Source organism: Nothoprocta perdicaria, unplaced genomic scaffold (genome assembly GCF_003342845.1).
Source record: "Nothoprocta perdicaria isolate Ctin4 unplaced genomic scaffold, notPer1 scaffold_20, whole genome shotgun sequence".
NCBI lineage: Eukaryota > Metazoa > Chordata > Aves > Tinamiformes > Tinamidae > Nothoprocta > Nothoprocta perdicaria.
The window spans coordinates 4,041,232-4,061,775 of record NW_020455205.1 but is presented as its reverse complement, the minus strand read 5'-3'; positions in this window follow the sequence as shown (position 1 = coordinate 4,061,775).

The following is a 20,544-nucleotide window of genomic DNA, read 5'->3' as shown; positions in this document are numbered from 1 at the left end:
ACGCCACCCTTTTTTTCTTGGTTTTGTTTTGTAGGATCATTTTTTCCATAATCTGTATTTTTTTCTCCGTTTATATTTTAAAAGAGAAAAAAAAAAACCCAATTCCTCCCGCCCCCCCGCACCAGGTGCCGTGGTCTCCCTCGCCGCTGTCGCTGGCACCTCGGGAGGCGGCGGCGCCCCGGGTGGCTCCGGCCCGCGGGGGCGGGCGCGGTGGGATCGGGCCGGGTCTGGGGCCCCGGCAGCTGTTCCCGTCCACCCGGGCCGCACCGAGCTGGGGTAGACAACGAGCGCCGGTGCCCGGGGTGAGTAACGAGGGGAAGGAGCCAGGGAGAGCAGGGGGGTCCCGGCGGACACGGAGCCCCGAACCCCACCGCCGCTTTGATCTTTGTTGCTGTCGTTTCCCGCTGCCTCCTCTCCGTCGCCGTCAGTTTCCGTCTCTACTCGTCGCGGGGCGCGGAGCCGCTCGGTCCCGCGGGGACGAGAGGCGCGGGGGAGGAGGAGCAGAGCAGACGGAGGGGGGCACGGGTCGGGACTGAGGACTGTAACTCCCCATAGGGCTCTGGGGACAGTTTTGGCCCCAGTCTTTGGAGGAGACCCCCGCCCTGTGAAATTAGAAAGTTATACGGCAATTACCTATAAAACATTCATAAAGTCCAATATTATCTTGTCCTCTGAGAGTTTGGCTTTTTTTCCCCCCTCTCTGGTGAGTTTCTTTTCTATCTGTCTCTCTTTCTTTCTTTTTTTTTTTTTTTTTTTTTTTTTTTTTTTTTTTTTTTTTTTTTTTTTTTTCTCCAAAAGAGTGGGGAGGAAAAGGGAAAAAAAAAAAAAAAAAAAAAAAAAAACAGGGGGAGAGGAGAAGCCAGCGGGCACGTTTATTTGGGTTTTGCTAATTAGCAGGCGGTTTGCGGATACTGCTGCTAATAAACTCGTGTTGACCTCTGCCTCCCTCTGACAAAAGGGGCGCGGGCCGGGCCCGCCCCCGCGGAGTCCTGCGCAGTCCCCGCGGGCACCGAGGCCGCCCGCCCGGCGCAATGCGTTCATAGGGGCTGCCAACGAGGTAGGAAATGTGGGCTCCGTTAGGGCCCTTTGCTTAATCTAAATAACGACTGGCCGGCTGTTCCCTTCAGAAAAGGGGTAAATTGGCTGGAGAAAAAAAAAAATAGTCCCAGCTGCGAGTTTTTCCCTCGATGGCTAAACCTGAGCTCTTATTTTTTTCTTATTATTGTGTATTTTTTTTTTTACTGTGCAAATTCGCTGAAAAGTAGCAAGAGTAAGGAAAATTCATGTGAAATAGATGGAGCTTCTCCTCCCCTCTCTGCTCCGCCTGCCCTTGCGGCCGGGGGCGCGGGGGTGGAGGGCGGCAGCCGAGGGGCGGCTGGAGCGCCGGGGTCGTTCGTTTGGAAATCACGACTACGGCTTCCCGCAGCCAGGAGGGCAGCTCGAGAAGGTGGAGAGGCGCTGGGACTGGGTGCTATCCCTGACGTCTTGGGACAATAGTTTGACTGTCTCTAAAGTGGGCTCTGTGAGAAGGGGAGGAATATTTCTGAAATGTTTTTCCAGGAAAAAAAATGGATTATGTGTGAGTAGGGTGGACGGCTAAAGTGTGAATCCCTCCCTTTTATTTTCCCCCTTTTTTCCCTCTTTGTTGGGTAGCAGGTCTGGAAGGGAAATTCGAGGCCCGGTTCGTTTGTTTTGCTCTGGCAATGGGCTGGCTCGGGTCGGTCCATCAGCCCGCCAGGAACATCCCGGGCTTCGCAGCTTCTTTGCAGCGCCGGGAAGGCGCCCGCAGCCCGGCGCGCTGCGCAGCACAAAGAGCCGCGCGGCGGAGCGGGGGTCTGCACGCCGCCGCTGGTGGCATCGCGTGTTTCAGGCAGAGCCCTCTCGGCTCTATCTGTATTTTGTCCCGTTTTCCTCCTCTCTGCTAGCTTCATTCTGCTGAACCGTTGCGTTCCTGAAGTGGTGGGTCTCTCCCCAGCCTTCCCCGCCACCTTTGGCCGGATCAAAACCTGTTACCGCCCCTGGAATTAAATTTAAGCGCATAAACAAACGAGACTAGCGAGACAGAGGGTCTCGCTTCACGTTAAATCGCTAGAGAGCTCAGCACGGAGGTCTCGGGCGGACGAGACCCCGGGTGTTGCTCCACTGGGCCGCATGCGAGCCGAAGTAAGCGGGAACCTCCGCCGTCGGGGGTGCTCGGGGCGCTGGTTGTCCCTGCAGGAGCCGCAGTGGGTCTGTGGGCGCCCTTGCCCCACGCGCGTGGGGCTGTCGGGGGCGCCGGTCTCCCCGCTCGGAGAGGAGCGGGGCGGCCGGGCCGCCTACAGCACCACGGACAGCTCCGACAGCGCGTCCCGGCCCGCGGCGCTGTGCGGCTGGAGGCGCCTCCCGGGCCCGGCGGCACCGGGCGGTACCGGCTCTGCAGCCCGGGGCGGGCTCAGCTCGGCCCGCAGCGAGCGGAGCCCCGGGCAGCGCCGCAAGCCCGCGGCCTCCGACAGGCCGTGGTGGAGGAGAGCACAAAGCGCCCGCCCGCGGCCGGGCCCGGGCGGAGAGATGCTCTGCACCTCGGGCCCTGCGAGTACGGGCCGGGGCCGAGCCCCGAGTCTTTGGACTGCGCTTTGCCCGTGTGAAGGGAAAACGGCGCAGGGCCGCTCTGCTTCGGCCATGTCACTCCGGATTGGCACGGGAGTGCCTGCTGCGAGACATGGTGGGGGCCTGTGCCTCGCCCTTACCCCGACCCTCCTTGGCTCGCCGTCCTCTAGATCGTGTTGGTGTGTTTTGCATGTGGGCCTGACATCGGAGGCCCCGTCGGGAGCTTCGCCTGCCCTTCTGCTGCGGCCAGAGCCCTGGGCAGGAGCCTCCGCGGCTCCCCGCGGAAAGAGCGGGGTCACGTTTAATTGCTGCCCTCAGGGGATTAGTTTGGAGGTCGCAAGAGCTGAGAGTGGGGAGGTTTGGCGGGGCTTGGCCGCAGATCCGGATTAGCGTTAGCTCCGCTGCTGCGCGGGGGCAGCTCTGGGGAGCGGGAAGGGCCCCCCTCGTCCGGCCTCGTCTCCGACTCCGCCGCGGGACGAAGGAAGTTTCCCTGCGCCCCGACTGCGCTGCCTGCCCCTGCGCGGGCAAATGCAGCCGCGTGCGATAGCGCCTTAACGGCAGCCGCCGCTGCCTGCGGCTTTCACAGCCTGTTTCTTGCAGGGGCGAGGTTTTAGCCTTTGCTGTTTTTCCCATTTTCAGTCTTTCTCTTCCCCCAAATTCACTCGACGCTCCTGCGGAAAGGCACCCTGCAAGTCTCCCTTTGAATCCTTCTCGCGGCCCGCTGCGTAGCTCAGCTCCGGCCCAGAGCGCGGGGTGGGTACAGCTAGGCTGAGCTCACTTGAGGAAGGGACTAGCGCTTTCATAATGTAAGAAATTTCCCCAGACCCAAAGTGATGGGGACGGGCTGCGAATAACCGTTTCAGACTGGAATTAAATTCCTTAATTACTTTTTTTTTTTTTTCTCTCTTCCTCTCCCCATTTATTTCTTCTTGCCATTAAGCCACGTTTCGCGCCGGTGGCTCCCAGCGGGTTCCTTCCTCCTCTAACGTGGAGGGAAAGCGGGGGGAGCAAACTTGACACCCCGGGACGGACCCTGTTCCCGGGCACCATCGAAATTTCCCCAGGGGCGCCGGGTGTGGGGCCGCCGGCGGGGCCCAGGCCTCCCCGGGGACCGTGCGGGGCGCAAGGCGGGTGGGCGCCCCCCGCCGCCCCCTCTCTCGGCTGCCTCCGTTTTCTGGAAAAGCTCCTGAACTTCGTTCTCCCCTTGGAGGGGCTCCTCCGTCGAAGATGCCGTCGTACAGCCGGAGCAGAAGCCTCCCCGCACACGCTTCCAGGCGGAGAGCGGGTCCAGCAGCGCCTCTGTCGCAGTAAAACTCCGCTTCCATATTCATATGCCCTATTTTTCCACAAGCCGTTTCTATTAATGGCAGCGCACGAACGCGGCGCCTCCAAATTAGCGGCTTTTAAAGGAGGACGAAGGAGGCGCTTCGCGACGGCCGGGGCTCGCCCCGACGGGGCGGCCGCGCCGGGGCGGCCCGGGCCCCGCAGCGGCCGGGACGGCGAGGCCCGAGAGGCCCGGGCCCGGCTCGAGCCCCCCGGCCCTGACACGCGTTAACCGCGGCGCAGGAGCTCTCCCGGGGCTGTCTCGTTGCCTTGTCTCCGGGAGCCCGTGTAGGGCGCTTTAATTGCCACATTTTCAAACCGAGGTAATGGTGGGGATGTCTCAGTAATTACCTTAATGAGATAACACCTCTCCTTCCCTCAACCTACTCATTATCACGCTTCTTGTTCAAATTCCAACTACAAAGAGCTATACTTGTTAAAAAAAAAAAAAAAAAAAAAAAAAAAAGCGGGGGGGATGACTCTGAAATTTGTTTGAGGTCTCGTCCCCTTAAAACAAGCACGTTACGTGGATCGTTAGCATACGAAAAGAGAAACAGCGCTCGGTTCCAGAAAAGGTTGGCTAGAAGTAAACTAAACATCTGGGGTACCCCTTAATTATTCTTGGTTGGCTTCTTTAGCTTGACCTGTAGGGATGCGAGGGTGTCAAAGTGATGAATTTTAAGATGTTGGGCTGTGAAGACGTGCAGCTGCAAGACTGATGGATTTAGGAAGGGAATGGTAACAAGGTTAGCTGCATGTGAAGTGTGAATTGAGATTTTTGCAAAGAGACTGTGATTGCAGATGGGCATAATGTTGTACCCTTGCATGAAATCTTGCTATTATTGTATAATGGTCAGACAGAGTGTGAAATGACTTATTACTTTACTTTTATTCTTTAATGAAGTTGGGTAGGGGAAAAGAAGGACCAGGAAATCGATAGTGCTGGTGCACAGAAACTATATGACAGGTGCTGATGCATTAAATATTTATTTAGCTTTTTGCTTTCCCCCCACCCTGATTTTCTGCTATTTCAGAAAGCAAACAAAAACACAACTGGTGCATGTAGACAGCAAAAATGCACAGAATGACCATGATATTTTCTTTGGCATTTTTTTTCCCCCTACAATATGCATATTCACATGAAATGGACATTTCTGTGAGGCATTACAGTCTACTCGTGTTCCATATAAAATATTGGATCAGAATATCTAGACCTGGACTATACACACATGATTTCTAGATGAATATCCAGCATTTCGAGCTCTTCCACACATGGCTATCCTCTAGACCTCAACACAGGAATGCAGTGATTTATATTGGTTTGACCTCATGTACATTTAAGTGCTCTTTTCTCCTGCACCATATTCATGTGCAAATACCTTTCGCTTCCCTACAAGCTGAGCAGAGATGTCCACCCTCGTCGTACTGTTGAGGAATGTTTACTAAGATGTGCCCCTTCCCTTCTGCACCACAGCGTATGGATATGTCCAGGTTCTTGGGTGCTTGGTGGCATCCTCTCACCTTGCATGTGGTCATGGTATAACACCTATTGCCAGAATTATAATTCAGTTGTATAACTGGCATCGGTCTTCATGAATATGCAGAGAGGAAAAGGAAGTGGAGGTGCTCCCTCAAGATGCTCTCCTAAAACAGAAGATTCCCCAGTCAACTAACCCCGGGCTGAGAATGACCTGACAGATCCTTTCCCTGCATCCGGACTTCCCGGGTTGCCTTGAAGTGGCCTTCATTTCCCTACCCAAACCTTGTTTCCATTTCTTGGCACTCAGATGTAGGGGGGTCATTTTCTTTCCTCTCGTAGATAGAAAGGCTGTTGCAATATGTACAAATCCGTCTAAATCAGAGCACTGACCTGCTGCAGTGCTGCACAGTGGGTGCACCGAGGGGTACAACGGGCCCATTGTGAACTGGTTCCTGGTGGTGTTCTTGACCTGACACACAGGCAGGCTTGTTGTCATGACATGTTGTGCCTTTAAACACTTCAGTCTCCATTGTGTGAAGGTGAAACAAGAAGAATTCATGAAAGTTATCAAGGCGGCCCCATGTAAGGGTGGTGTGTCTGTGCCTGAGCATGTAAAAGGGTGGGCACCCATGCAAATGCTCTGCTACTCCAGGGCTGCAACCGACATGTGCGGGGCTTTGGATTTGGAAAGAACAGGCACCAGTTGACACTGTTAATTTAACTGGAAGGTTCAAGTGCTATATTGAAGCGATATAATTTTTGTCTTAATCTTTAGAAATTTTAAAGTAAGGCTGGATTAATATTTTATCAGTCACATAGAAGGATCTACTGGAAAGAGCAGCAAAGTGTGTACCTGCAACAAATCTCTCGTATAGGTACATGTAACATCCATGTTACTTCCTATAAGCTTAATAGACTTATTAATACTTCCCATAAGCTTAAAACAGAGTTTTTCTGCTTAAAACAGAGGGATGCAAGGTAAGAACACCGGTAACTTCCTTTTTTTTTTTTTTTTCTTTTTCTTTTTTTTGTCTTCTTTTGCTTTTCCTTTTTCTCTTGCTTTTTCTTTTTCTCTTGCTTTTTCTTTGCCTCTTTCTCTCACTTTGTGTTTCTTAACCCTTTGCAGTGAGCCCCGGGGAAGAGCTTGTACCTTTGCTCTTGGCTACTGGTGGACACGGGAGCCTTACAAAGGGGCCAAGTGCTGGTGTGCAGCTTGGCCAACGCTGCACGAGCTGTGCGCAGCAGAGCTGTGCCTCTTCCATGGAGACTAAGCCCATTACAGTACAGTATTCTAAAACATGCTTAACCTCTCCAGTCTAGGGTGTTGTAACCCAAATCTACTGCAGAGCATGGACACCCCAATTAGCACTTACAATGCACAGTTGACATTTCTCCAGGCCAGCCCAACAGGAATAATTAGATCTGATATCTAACACAAAGTCATGTTTTTTCCCCCAGCAGAGGGTACACTGAAAAATGAAAGCAAGATCTTCAGCAACCATATTGGCCAGATTCAGCTCTTGGGTATGGTGAAGTGGGTCTGATGTAACTGGGCTGCTTTCCCCAGGCACATGCTGGCTTTGCATCGTGTAACTGCCCACAGAGCCTGACCCATTGGGATTAGTTCTGGAAATAAAGTGCTAGGATGGGCTGAGGAAGCTGTCTTGCACTGTGCGCATTTGGGAAAGCGACTGCATCCCATTCTCCGTTTGCCTTTCTGGTAGGAGCTGCAAAGTGCTTGGAAATACTTGCTTAGCACAAGATCTTCTCCCGTTTAAAATGAGGGCTGGTACTTGAGAGGTCAGTCTTGCTTTAGTTTCAAGCCCCCTTCCCAATGAAAGCGGCATGTGGGTTGTGTTAAGGATTGGGCAAAGCTTTAGTCAATGAACACTGTTCTCAGCAGTGGCTGGCATAATAGTAATAGTAGTATTGTGCTATTGTAAAACACATAACAGGAGGCCAAAAAGCCTATCGAAAAAATACATATAAGATAAAATAGCAAAAAGCTATCTGCTGCAATGCAGCAGGAAGCGGGTGGTCCTAGGGTACTGCTAATTACAACAGTGGCATTGGAAGTGCAGTGGTATTTAGCAAGTATTCCCATCTAAAAAGTGGTATCGCATTTGGCTTTGGTAGCATTTCTTTGCACACTTCAATGTGTTGTAAACTGGAACTTGGAAAGAACTTGGCAGCGTGAAGAGGATATAAAAATGATAATTTTTCATGTAACAGAGATCACATAGAGAGTTCCTTTGTAGTTCACAACATTTCCATTCCAAGATGCTTGGAGAATTAAAGCATACAAATAGAGAAAATCTGCAGAGTGTTGTCAGGTATTATTTATGTATTATTATTTTTGTTGGAAGAGACATGTAAATATAAAGAATTAGAAAACAGAGCTATGAAAATAAATTATAATGGAACCCACAATAAATCTAACATGAGAATAAAAGTATAATGAGAACATATTTTCTTCAGCATAAATACAAATCCTGTCTGCTTGCTAAAGCCCTATTAATTGGATACTTACTTCAGGAATAAATCTTTAAATGTGTAAAAAAAAATCCTTTCTGCTTTGTGATGAAATATAAATATCACTAGATTTATTAAAGAAAAAATTCTGCTAAACGACTACTTCTCTCACATACTAATTTATGCTTATGCTACATCTAAAAGAACTCATCCTGACGTGAATATCAGCTAAACGAAGGAAGCTGTAAAGGGAAAAGATTTAATGTGCATCATGAAAAGTCTCTTATATCAGGCACGGCAGGTTTCAATGAAGTTTTATATTATAAAATAGAGGAAAGGTGATAGTCTCTTAAGAGACATAATACTTATCCCACGAGTGATATAATAGTTCATAATTCACCAGAGAACAAGGCTCAAGTGAGTCATATATATTTTATGGCACAATTGGGATTAATACTGTACTTCAGAGAGGCATGCATAACCTATTCTATTTATATGGAGAGATGGTTTAAAATTCACTCTTTTCCCACACCTTTTTCTCCTACATTTTGGCAGCAACTTGCAAGAAAGGGACTTGGGGAAGAGAAAGAGAAGGGGAAAAAAAAGGAAAAAAAAAGAAAAAAGAAAAGAAAAAGAGAGAAGATAGCAGGAGAAAACTAGTTAAGGTATCGAGGAACCGTTACCAAATCATCGTTTCTCAGCAGCTGCTCTGGTACTGGTAGGGCAAGTGAAAATGTTTTTGTCTAATGGCAGCTCTCCTGAGCACCAGCTGAAAAGGTTAATCCTGAGTGCATGCACTGCAGTATATATGTGTGTACGTATACATTTCTTTTATTGCTTTAGCTTGGCATTTTGGGGAGATTTTTGGGAGCCTGCAGCACATCTTGTCTTGAATGAGGACACAAGGAGACACCCTTTGAGGTGATGTCGGGTACGGAATGCACAGAGTAGGAACCAGGAGAGATCCTGCAGCATGGGAAAAGCAGGATGATGCGGGCAAGGGAGGTGCCTGACACCAAATGTGAGACCCAGTGGTGGCTGCTCCTTCCCCAGCAGCCTGCAATGAAGTCTTTAAAGATGAGGAGCAGGACATCACTAATGTGGTGCTTCACTTCTATGAAATCTTTTTGATGCTTTTCCCACACGTGTCTTAGAGCAGAAATTAAAAGCATGAACATGTTCCTTTCTTAAGGAGAAGGTGTTTGCTGAATTGTGTGTCTGGAGAATGAAGGCAGTTAAATTCAGCTGGCTGGACAAAAACAAAAGCTGCTGAAGGTGTATGGGTGGTGTGTGCCATTTTGGGTAATTTCTTGGGGTATGACTAATGAAAGCTGGCTGGGGACAATGCACCGTTAGGAATGAAACCGCCTGGTTTTAGTGCTTCTATATGTCTAAGCATTTCTGGCAATGTCCTGTGCTCCTTCCAGGTTAAAGAGAGTTGTTGGTCACTAAATCTCGGTGTTAAAACCTGGAGTCCCTCACTTGGGGCTTCACGTTGTCTTTGGTTGTGGTCTGTGACTTCCAGGCTCCTGCAGCTGCTCTTTGTTGCACCTCCAGGCTCCGGGCTTTGGGATGGGCTTGTTCAGCACCCTGAGCATCTCCTTGCTCCTCGATCTGAGAGTCCTGTGGGCAGGGGGCACGTCTAAAACGTGCACACTGAAATGCACCATTTTTTGATTAGGGCTCAAAAGGTCTCTTTGTCTCTCTCATCGGATTCGGTTTTACCTAAAATAACTACCTTAACTATGTAAGTATTGGCATCTTTCAGGCTTCTTCTTTGCTAGCCGACCCAGCAGTGAGCGGCAGTGACTTTGTGAGCTTTTTTTAAGCTAGCCTGGAGGGGCTTATTCGCTAGAGTTTGAATCTCTGGTGAAAAGCTCACAGCAGCTCTCAAAAGGGATTTTAAAAATATTTCCTCCATATTCTTGCACACAAATAATGGTAAATAATGTTTAAGAGGGCTAGCTTTGTTTGGGCTACTGGTGCCGAAGAGGTATCTTTTGTCATGAACAACTGCTATATGTATAATGATGATATGCTTAAATGATACATAATCACCATTTTCAGAGTACTCTTAGTAGAAAGCATTTTCTACCACATGGTTGTTTTATTGTGCACATTACTTGTGATTGTTACAAACTCTTGCCAATGAATGACAAATTTACATACACATCATGTCAGCCGGCAATATTTTGCAGCCTTAATTGCTTTAGCTTCAGGCATTCTGTGTCAAAATAGAGTGTTTTACGTCCTCCAAGTTGCTCTGTTTCTTTGCAACAGTTAAATTATTCTGTAATTTGCCTGTTTTCTTTCTAATGCATTGTCCATTAAGTCATTTAATAATTTATGATATAAAATGTATGATGCAACCTTAAATAGCGTTTAAAACTATCTTGGGGTGTTCTAGCTGTTGTGGCAGGAAGAACAGAAATCTTGAAATGCCTTTGTAGTAAATATTTTTCCAATAGCTTTTTCCTGGTGCTCAAGGACCCCTCTATTTAGCTGGTGGAGCCTGGCTGGTGCCATCCCTGGCACAGAGCCCTGTGCGGCACCGGGAGCGTGGCAGGAGCTGGACTGGGAGCGGAGGCGCCGGGGAAGGAGCCGGAGCCGGTGCTGGCTGCAGAGCGAATGCTGCCAACGCCGCCCTGCCCGCGCGGACACCCTCCAATCGTGCAAACAGCCCCCGTGACAGCGGCGTGTGAGCAAAGTTTACGGGGCCGGGTTTTCCTGGATAGTCACAAAAGAGGTTTTCATGTTTCCACTGAGCTGCCGGTGACATGCGAGGTAATCAGGAGGTGTAATTAAACTAAAAATGACAAAGTAAGCCTCTATCCTATCTGCTTTCCTCTTTTGTTGCACTGCTTTGCTGTGTTTATTGTGCTGGATAGGGGGGCTTTATGCTAGAATAAAAAATAGTGCTAAACCATGTGGCCAAGCAAAAATAATATGAATGAAGAGTATTCTGCTTGAGAAAGTTTTTGATAGATGCCCAAAAGGCCACCAGTCTCATTTTGGAGTTCTCTAAAAAACAACAACAACAAAATACTAGAATAGAGCATTTTGTGACAATGAGCAATTGCCATATTTTATCTTGTGCATCAGTGATGGTTGAGGTGGAAATGATTTCCAGATGCATAACTATAAAGGCTGTTGGCATCCTTTGAGAGGAGAGGCAATGCAGAAACAGAAGGAAATATCATCTTTTTTTTTTTCTTCTTTTTTTTTCTTTAGCAGCCTGTCTACAATGGCTGAGCTGTTTGATAGTTACAAACCAATCAAGGCCATATGCAAGTGGCGGCTCTGGGATGTAGAGCGGTTCTTTTCTTCATTGTCCTTAGTCAATACATTTGTTGCCCATCTTCTTCCCTAAGTCTGATCCTTGGCCTTGCTAGGTCCTTGCAGATCTGCTTCATTGACACCTTGAAAAGTGAAGTGGATTTAACTAGACAATTAAGACTCCCCCCCCCCCCCCCCCCCAGTAGAAAAGTCCTCCTGAGCACAGGGATGGCAAGGACATCTAAAGCTGTTGCCTGCTGTTGTGGCCTGGATTGGACTTGAGCCACCCTCAATTTCTCATCTGGAAAATAGGAGTTTTTCCCATGTCCCCTATCTTCTCTGACCCTTTACTGAGAGGAGCCAATATAACTAATGTAGCATGTCTGCATGTGCACTGAGAGGTGTGGGTACACCTCCTTCTGCAGAGTGTGGGGAACCGTTGTCATTCCCTTCACTGATTCCAGGGCTGCACTTTTTTGGGAAAAATCCCTTTCACACTGCCTCCCAGCAGGTTTTTAGCTGCCTCCCGGTCGATGGTAGGATGCTCCTTGCTGAGCTGCCTCAGACTTAGCTTTATGAGCCTAAGGAGATGCAAGGTTTTGCTACATCCATGTTTCTCATAGGTCACGAGTAAGGCATTTCTGTCTTTCCTGTTGTGTTTTCTCCCTTCCTTTTGTTTTCTATCCTGTGATCCTCCTTACATGATCAATCAGTTTCCTTGAGCAAACCCAAACCTCTTGCAATCAGGAGGCTGTGAGACATATATGTGCAGATATAAGCATTACTTGCCCATGAGTTGTGAGTGCTTGGTTGTTTGAGTACAGCACAACATTTGCCAAGAACAACTGTGAAGGGAGCAGGCCATATTTAAGAAAATAGTATTGATGAGAGAGACTTGGAAAGGGTCTTCATTTGGGCTGTGCGCAACCTCTCAGGAGTCTCCAGACAAGGACAGTCACTCAGAAGGTGTTTGCTCACCCAGACACCTGGAGAGTGACTCTCTCTCAAGAGCAGAGTGAGCTGGAAGTGAATAGCAAAGTTGTATTAGCTATTGAGTTTCTTCTCTCTCTTATTTTCCTCTATTTCAAAGTCTCTTATCTTGTTTAGGAGCAGGCTACCCTCCAGGTAACAAATTATGTATAAAGCTTGCCAGAAAATGATCAATTGGTATAGAAGTAAGTTGTCTGCAGTATTCAGAGCTGATTTATCTGAGTTAACTTATAAAGGGCTGAAAGGCTAGTGCAAGCAGACGCACAGATTTGCTTCATGATAAGCAGCTGAGATGTCCAGTTTGTCTCTGTGCGTTCAGTGGGAGATGTGTGGAAACTAGACCTTTAGCAGTAGTTGTGGATTATTTTTATGGCTTTTTGCTCTGCTTGTAACGCTGCAGTTAGAGACTGTTTCGTATCAAATTTATGTGGTTTCTGTGACCCGCTGTGTTAAAAGCGAGCCTCTCCAGAAGGGTGAGTGGCAGGCAAGGGCGTTTCCCCTTTCTCCAGGGTCCACATCTTTTGAGGTTCTTCATCTTCTTGCCACAAATGATGTCTCTTGCTGCCTATTCCATTTCTGCAAGAGGTAGACACAAATTGATAGTTTATTCAACTTATAAATTTCTCCAAGGCTAGAAAATTAGCAGTGTAGACATAAATTTAGCATTACAATTCCTAACAAAAACTTGCCCGTATGGTCACTACTTGCGGGAAAACATTTTGCCCAATTAGGGTTGCATGACCCATTTTGCTAAGAAAGTGGAAGGATAAATTTGCTGATTTACCAGCAAGCTACTTGATTCCTCTTTTGCACGTTTAGGTTTATGTCTTTCCCACCTCTGAAGTTCCCAATTTGGCTCAAATATGTTTTGAATTATAACAAATATCCTGATACTTGCACCACATGAATGAGGGCAGAAGGCAGGGGGCAACTCCTGGCTATGTTCCTGTACTGAATTTAATTTTTCATTGATAATTAGACTCTCAAAGCCACCTGATATTTTTGACCAGCGGGACACAAAGGCCCACTGATTGACTCCAGGGATACATGCAAGCAGCTCCCACTGTGCTCCCACAGCAGCTTCACAAAGACTCAAAACAAGAGCTGTGGCAAATTGGATCATCGTGCAAGTTTCAACTGGCCCATTGTGTACAAGTAGTAAATTGAGAGCTGATATTTCTGAGAATTATTTATTAGCAAAGCCTGGTGTCTCACTCCCCTTGTAGTTATCCTTTGCAAACAGCTTTTTACCAGTTTGGATGAGCAATCTGCAGCACTTCATTATTTTTCTTTTATTCAGGTAATTATTAAAAGGCAGCCAAGATCTGTTCAGACTGGCAGCGTATTGCATCCGTACCCAGCTGGACTGATACCTTAATGGTTAGACATTTTGTGCACTTAATTTTATAAAAAGATAATGGGATGAATTTGCAGGAATTTATTGCAATGAAAACAATAGAAGGGGATTATTTTGAGATTCATTTCTAATGCCTTTTGTGCTGTTAAGATTCTAAATAAAGGTGTCGTGGTGACAGTTTCTGGTAGAGTGACCAGTTGCAAGCATTTAGTACAAAAAAGGTGTGAAAATACTAGGCTGAGATCAGTTAGCAGAAATCATAGTTATACATGCTGAGACCTGCAGTGCTAACCCAAATCTGTGCAAGTCTCAGAGTGGAATTTCTAACTTTCATTGTTTGCTTTAAAAAAAAAAAAAAAAAAAAGACAGTATGATGTGTGGGAAGATAAAATTATGGCTCTTTGTTTCATTAGCTGTATTTTCCCCAGCAGCTTGCTGCTTCTTAGGTAAGTTGAAACCTCGGAGGGTGCTGCCATTACTGGGGTCACATGAAACAGGAAAAAATCCTTGCCCACCTTCTGGTGATTCTGTGCAATGAGTAAAACAACAAATAACCTTTTGCAATTATATTCCCTGAACAGCAAATACTGGGGGACTATGCTTTGCTGGAAACAAAGTTCTTTGCTGGATATGGGCTGAAAATACACTTATTCTGGGATAGCTTCTGGATATACTCATACAGGTGAGGAAGTTGTTGGTGGTGAGGAATATCTTGCAGAATTCACCCCCTTTCTTCTCCAGGGGAAATTTAGCCCTTGGTGCCTCTTCACAGAGGTGCCCCAGGGGAGGGTCTTCTCTGGGTGTGGGGGGCATTGTGTGGAAGTTTCCTCTTGTGAAACCACAGATTAATTGTGTAGGGGACTGGGTTAGATCAAGGCACAGAGGTTTCTCACCCTGCAAAACCCTCTCTTCCTGGTCCCAGGGGAACACAAACAGCACAGTGCAGTCCTTTGGGCCTTCTGCCACAAAGACATTTGGAAGTCGAGTGGTGATAGTCTTCCCTCTCCATCATCCCTGCTTTGCAAAGGTCCCCTCTGGAGATCATGACAAAATCAGTATCTGGCACCCAAGCACTTTTAACGGTGCAAGTGTGCACAGAATCCCTTTGATGAAAGGAGTCATGGCCAGGGGCCTCCCAGCCCATCCGCTCTTGTTCCTCTGTGCTCAGGACTCTGTTTCTTTATGATGCTCTCAGAGGCCAGGAGACACTGCTATTCAGTCGAGGTGCTGGGGTGACTTGGAGATCTGAAGTGCTGCTGCTCCCAGGCTGCAGGAGTGACAAACTATTAGATCCTTGGTTTACATCCAACGCAGGTTATTCATAAATGTTCAGAGACCAGTTTGAATGAAGGTGTTTTTCTGTGCCACAAACCACACGCTCTGCTGTTGGCTGCTGCTTTTCTTAGGGCCCTTCCTTGGACATGTAGGGGTGCTGGTGAGGGTGCAGCAGCCCCGCTGCTCCAGGGGTGTCCTGTGTGGCTGGGTGCTCAGCGGGCACCACTGCAACCACCCAGATCTCAAGGGGAAGAGATACGAGTTGTCACCGAGGTAAATACTGCCCTGTCCTGTTCTCCCTGCACTGCGGTGTACTCATGTGCATCAAGGCTTTTCCACAGATGGGTGTCCCACCTGACTGAGAAACCTCCTGTGATGGAACGGCTCAGGGCCCCAGGCAGCCTGGCTGTCAGAGCTGCCATCTTCCCACCTAGGAACTGTTCTTAACAGGTACTCCAAACCTTACTTTGTTGAAAATTGGTAGCTGCTAACAAACAGTACCTCCCAAATGGAGTTCACAGCTTTATTTTGCAAATAATTCTTTTATTTTGGGGCCATATTAGCAACAGTTCCATATTTCCGCCCCGCCTTTCTTTCTATAAGTTCACCAAGGCACTGAGGTAAGGCTCAACAGGTCACTTTGGAGTTGGCAAAAGGCACAAAGTGGCCAACACCAGCTCCTGAGGCTGGAATGACACAAAATGGGGATGCTACTAGTTGACTGTGGCTATTGGGGTCATGGGAGCAAATCACACTGTTCATACTTTGCTACATTTCTGCAGCCAGAAGGTAAATTTAGGATATCCTTATGAGGCCTTGAGTAGCACTTGTGCTGAGCTGTGTGTGACACGTGATGGTGCGACCACACAGGTACTGTGACTGCCGTCCCAAAGCAGTGTTGTCTTATCCTTTCAGCCTTGGACAAAACAACACAATTACAGGAACTAAAGCTGCTGTCTTTGATGATGAGAAATTCTTTTGCAGCCTTGATTCTGAATACATTTGAACATGTTACCTACAAGATGTAGACAGAAATGAGCTGTGCATTTAACTGGAACAGTTCTGTTGGTGTCACTCAAGTAAAGTGAAGCTAGGAGAGATATAAACACACCTATTTTGTAGTAAAAAGAAGTAACTCATTCAAATAAGGCTTTGATTTGCTTGCATTGGGGTTAAGCCAGGCTTGGGCAAGATGAAGTTTTCTCACATCCTGAAACAGCTCAATTTTCTGCCAAATAAAGCCATCCTGCCATTTAAATAGAGCTTGACTTATCTCCCACTGATGAGGCCCTTGCATTGGTTCTGTTGTACAACCCACTTTGCAAAGTCCTTTTTGGACCATCGCTGGCAGGGGACAACCAAGACAACCAAGTCCTTGTGCAAATGCAGGGACCAGTGAGTCCATGCAAACTTTGTCTTGCATTCATATCAATTTTATTTCTGGTCAGACAAGGGAATTATGCCTATAAAGGGCTAAAGCCCAGTCCAAAGCAACTGTGCAGAGACTAGTTCTTGGAGAATGATCAACGGCAAAAAGACTATGACTATGTTATTTGCTGAGTATTGTCAACCTCATCTGAGTATTGAGTGCCACTGATTCGGTAGTGTAAAGCAATAACAAAAATGCAAGCACAGTTGTGGTACAGTTGCCAAAAAACCTGAACTTAATGTTGATCATTTGAATTGGAGCAATGTGAAAAATCCCAGGTTTGCTTGTAGAAAATGCAAGAAGTTTCTTGCAATTGAAATTGAATACTTTATATTGTGTTAGCTGGACAAAAATAGACAATGGAAGGATGATACTTTTTTAGAGTTTCTGAGATTTTAAATTAAAAAATGGTGTTTAGATACCAAATGTAGTTTAAAAATCTAAAATCAGACTTTGAAGCACAAAACACTGTTTATTTACACTGCTTATTTGCTATTGCTATGTAAACTCCCTTTTTTTTTCTTTTGGACTCCAAATGAAAGGTTTGTGGGGTTTTTATTTATTTATTTATTTCCCCAGTTCAGCCATTGAACTGAAGATTCAATTATTTGCATAACTCCAGTTGTAAGACATGCTAATATTTACCTTTCCCTTGTTGGAATACAATAATTATCTGCTACTTTTGTAGGAAAACTGAATTAAAAAATCAAGATGTAGGCCCATTATTTCTGTTTCACCGTAATTATGCGGTGTGTTTAAACAACTTGCATTACTTGCATTAAACACAGAGCCTGCTACCTGGAAATATCCAGCTAGCATAGTACCTTGCTGGTTAGACATACTGCGAGACAATGATTATGCAGAGTGTGGGGAGAACTTGATGTATAAAATTACTCTCAAGAAGAAGAAGAGGGGAAAAACTCCCAAGTAAAAAGCTAAGCCAGCACATTATCTAATTCTCAATGTAAAATAATGCAGAAGTGCGGAAGATGAACATCTGATTTGTCACATCTGATACGCTAATGTTTTATCCAAAAGGAAGAACACATTGTAACATGCTCATTCATCTGCATAAACACCACCTGGCCCTTTACAGGCACCTACTCAAGTAACAAAAGTTAATGGCAACCCATTTGTAGCCATTTCACTGGTAGAGATGGAAAGATTTTTTTTTTTCTTTTTTTTTCCCCCTTCCCTCCTCCCCCTGTAAAAGCAACATATTTACATGAGTGTCTGCTGAGGAATAGCTTCCCTCTCAGCACTTGCTTCAGCAACCGCGTTGCCAGCGATGGTAAATTAAAGCTATTTTAAAGAAATAGTGGGAAATAGTATTTCAAGCCTGTACTGGGCAGGCACACACTTACCCACGTGGACTTTACTATACACACAATATGCACACATGCACTATAGGTACCTCCACACAGACATGCCTGCACTGAGGATTTAATCGCCGTCACACCACTAATTGGGAGAAACACAACAAGAAACAGACTGTAATGCAAATCTATATTTACTCCAAAGTACTGCTGTGCTCATGATCTAAATAACAGCTAGTTTCTAATGTATGGTTAGGGATGAAACAGATTTGTTTCTTGTTGTTGTTGTTGTTTTTTTTAACTGGCACATCATGGCTGTATGCTTCAGTAAATACGCCTTTGTGCTACATTACACATATGTATATATCACCGCTTTGCTTTCAGACTAAAATAAAAACTGGGCACCAAATTCACTAAACCGACATGTACCAGCTCTGCTGCATTTGAAACAAATTTATGCAGGGAGGTGTGAAATAAAAAATAAATTGTTGAATTCTGCATCTCAGGAAAAGGGCTTTTCTTCCCCCTGCAGAACACCCAGGCCTGGCAGAGCTTTCCAGGCCTTGGAGCAGGAGAGACGCAGGGATCGTCCACGGTGTCAGTGCCGTTTGGATGCTGCTGGCTACAGGCACGAGCTCCGGCCGCGTGTCCGGGAGCAGGCACAGCGGCCGCGCTGGACTGTGCATTGGCACCCCAGGAACGATGTGTTGGGCCATTCCCTGATCCCTGGCTTGGGATGGCACCATGGGAGCTCCGATAGGTATGGGAGTGGGTGCAAATGGCACAAAATCAACTTTTCGCCCTGGGTTGAGCAGCCATCAGCAGCTGTGAAGGAGATGTGTGCAGGGCACCTGTGACGGGCACCCCTGTTCTCCCTGTTTCAGGGAGCCACAGCACCCTCGTTACCCCGCTGGAGCTGGGCAACCAGGTTACTTTCAGAGGTACCACTGGGTTTCACTATTGAACGTGTTGATTCATTCTTGCCTATAACATACTTCTAGGAAATGCTTTAGGAGATGTGGCAGGGCTCCTCAGTAAGCAGGGCTTGCCCTGTTGTGCCGGGTGGGATTGGACCAGCTGATCCCTAGAGACACTTTGCAACCTTTGCTGATCCCTAAGCCAGTGTGCAGCCTGTGCCTCTGTGTGTTCACTGCTGGAAGAGCCTGCTCCACAACTCCCTGCGTTACAGGAGACGGCTCCCCGCTGCATAACCTGGGATGGTTGTGCTCCTTTGTAGGATGCTGGTCTAGTGATCCAGCTGGAAACTCACTGGACCATCTGTGCCTTGGGGGCAGGGCCCTCTCCTGAGATTGCAGCTCCAGGAGCGGGGAAGGCCCTCAGGGTCTCCACCTCCTCTTGCTGCTGCTTGAGAACTTCAGGTGCCTGGAGAAGGAGCATAGCTGGTATATCTGTATATGTTCGTGCACAGATGGGACTTGCCCCAGATGTTAAGGTAGAGGATGGCTTTGGAGGAAGGTTGGTAAAAGTTTTGCAAAGCTGGATTAGTACAACCCTTACCAGCAATGCTGCTTCATTATCAAACTTAAACTAAGGGAGGCTGCTGTCAGGAGCCCTAATGGTACCAGCAGGCCTTAATGTTCCCGAGCAGCCTCACCTGGAGCCTCCGCCCACCAGCCCATTTCAGCTTTCCTCAAGGACAAGCCCAGGAAAGCCCTGTCATTGCTCTTGGTGCTTGTTTTGATATAAAGAAATGCTATAGCTTGAAGTGCCAACATACATGGGTAGCGGAGCATGAGATGGATTTGAAATACATCATGGTTACATGTATGTTTGAAATAAAAATCTCCCTGTTAGCCTAGTCTGCTGAAGAAAGGAGAATGTCAAGAAAATACTTATCTTTTTTTTGCCTGTGGGGGAAAACATATCTAAGATCAATGGGAGTCCTCAAAGGGAAGTTGAGAGGGTCCCTTTAAAAGCAATCAATGTTCTTCTCTTTTCCAAGGGGAAAATAGTTTTCTGTTTGCTTTTCTTCCTGTTTTCAAAGAAATGCCATTAGCTCTTTCATTCCCTCATTGTAAATGTTATATTCTATTAGTAATTGTTATCCCAATGTAACAAAGTTTCCATAAGTTCTCCAAAGGAAGCGCAGAGTTTCCCTCCCTGGTCTGGAGGGGAGGAGAGGCTCAAGTGCGCGGCAGGGAGAGGACAGTTCGTGCCAGGGGACAGGAGGAATGACTGCATAAAGACAAGGAAGAGCTGCTGAGACAAGGAGCCAGCTGAGCCTGGGGAAAGGAGGTCACATCGGTCCCCTCGTGCCGTCGAGGTAAGAGAGGGTCTGGCACTGCTGGGGCTTCGTGTCTATCACTGCTTAAAAGAGATGCATTTCTTGGGGTCTTCCAAGCACTTCTGTGTGTCCGTGTCTTCAGGCACCCATGTGCTTCTGAAATCTCCCTGCTGATGCTGTAGCAAAGATCATGTGGGAACCAAACCCATGTTTCCAAGAGCATTCCCAAAAAGCCCAGTTTTCCAAGGCCTGTTGTGGCTCTGCGGCCATGGTAGCTACCCACCAAGAGTACGTAGGCTTCCCTAATAATTCCCTCTGCCTTTTTTTCCCCCTGTATAGTGTCTTTCCCTTCGTCTCTACCTGGTGACTGGGCAGGTGAACTCTGGCACTGCCTTCCTGCAGACCTAGGGAGACTTGCCCAGACACAGGCAGCATCATCTGTGCACAGATCTAGGATTGCTGCTGTCTCCTAATGAGCAGACTCCGTTTGAAAAGCGTGCAACTCCAAGGCAGTTTGCAGAAGCATTGCTGAAATTAGCTGCTATAGCAGCTATATATGAAAATAGATTGCTTTTTTTCAAAGGCAGTGGTGTTTTTATCAATTATCTACTGCACTTACGACTTGTCCCTCTTGTACCTCTGAAAAACTGAGCTACGTTAGGTCAGAACCTGATTTCCCTTACATTAGGTCAGAATCTATTATCCTCATCAGAATTTATTTGATAAGGAATAGGATATCTCATGCACAAGAGCAAAAACCCAACCCAAGCACTTTCACCACCCTACTCTTTAGAT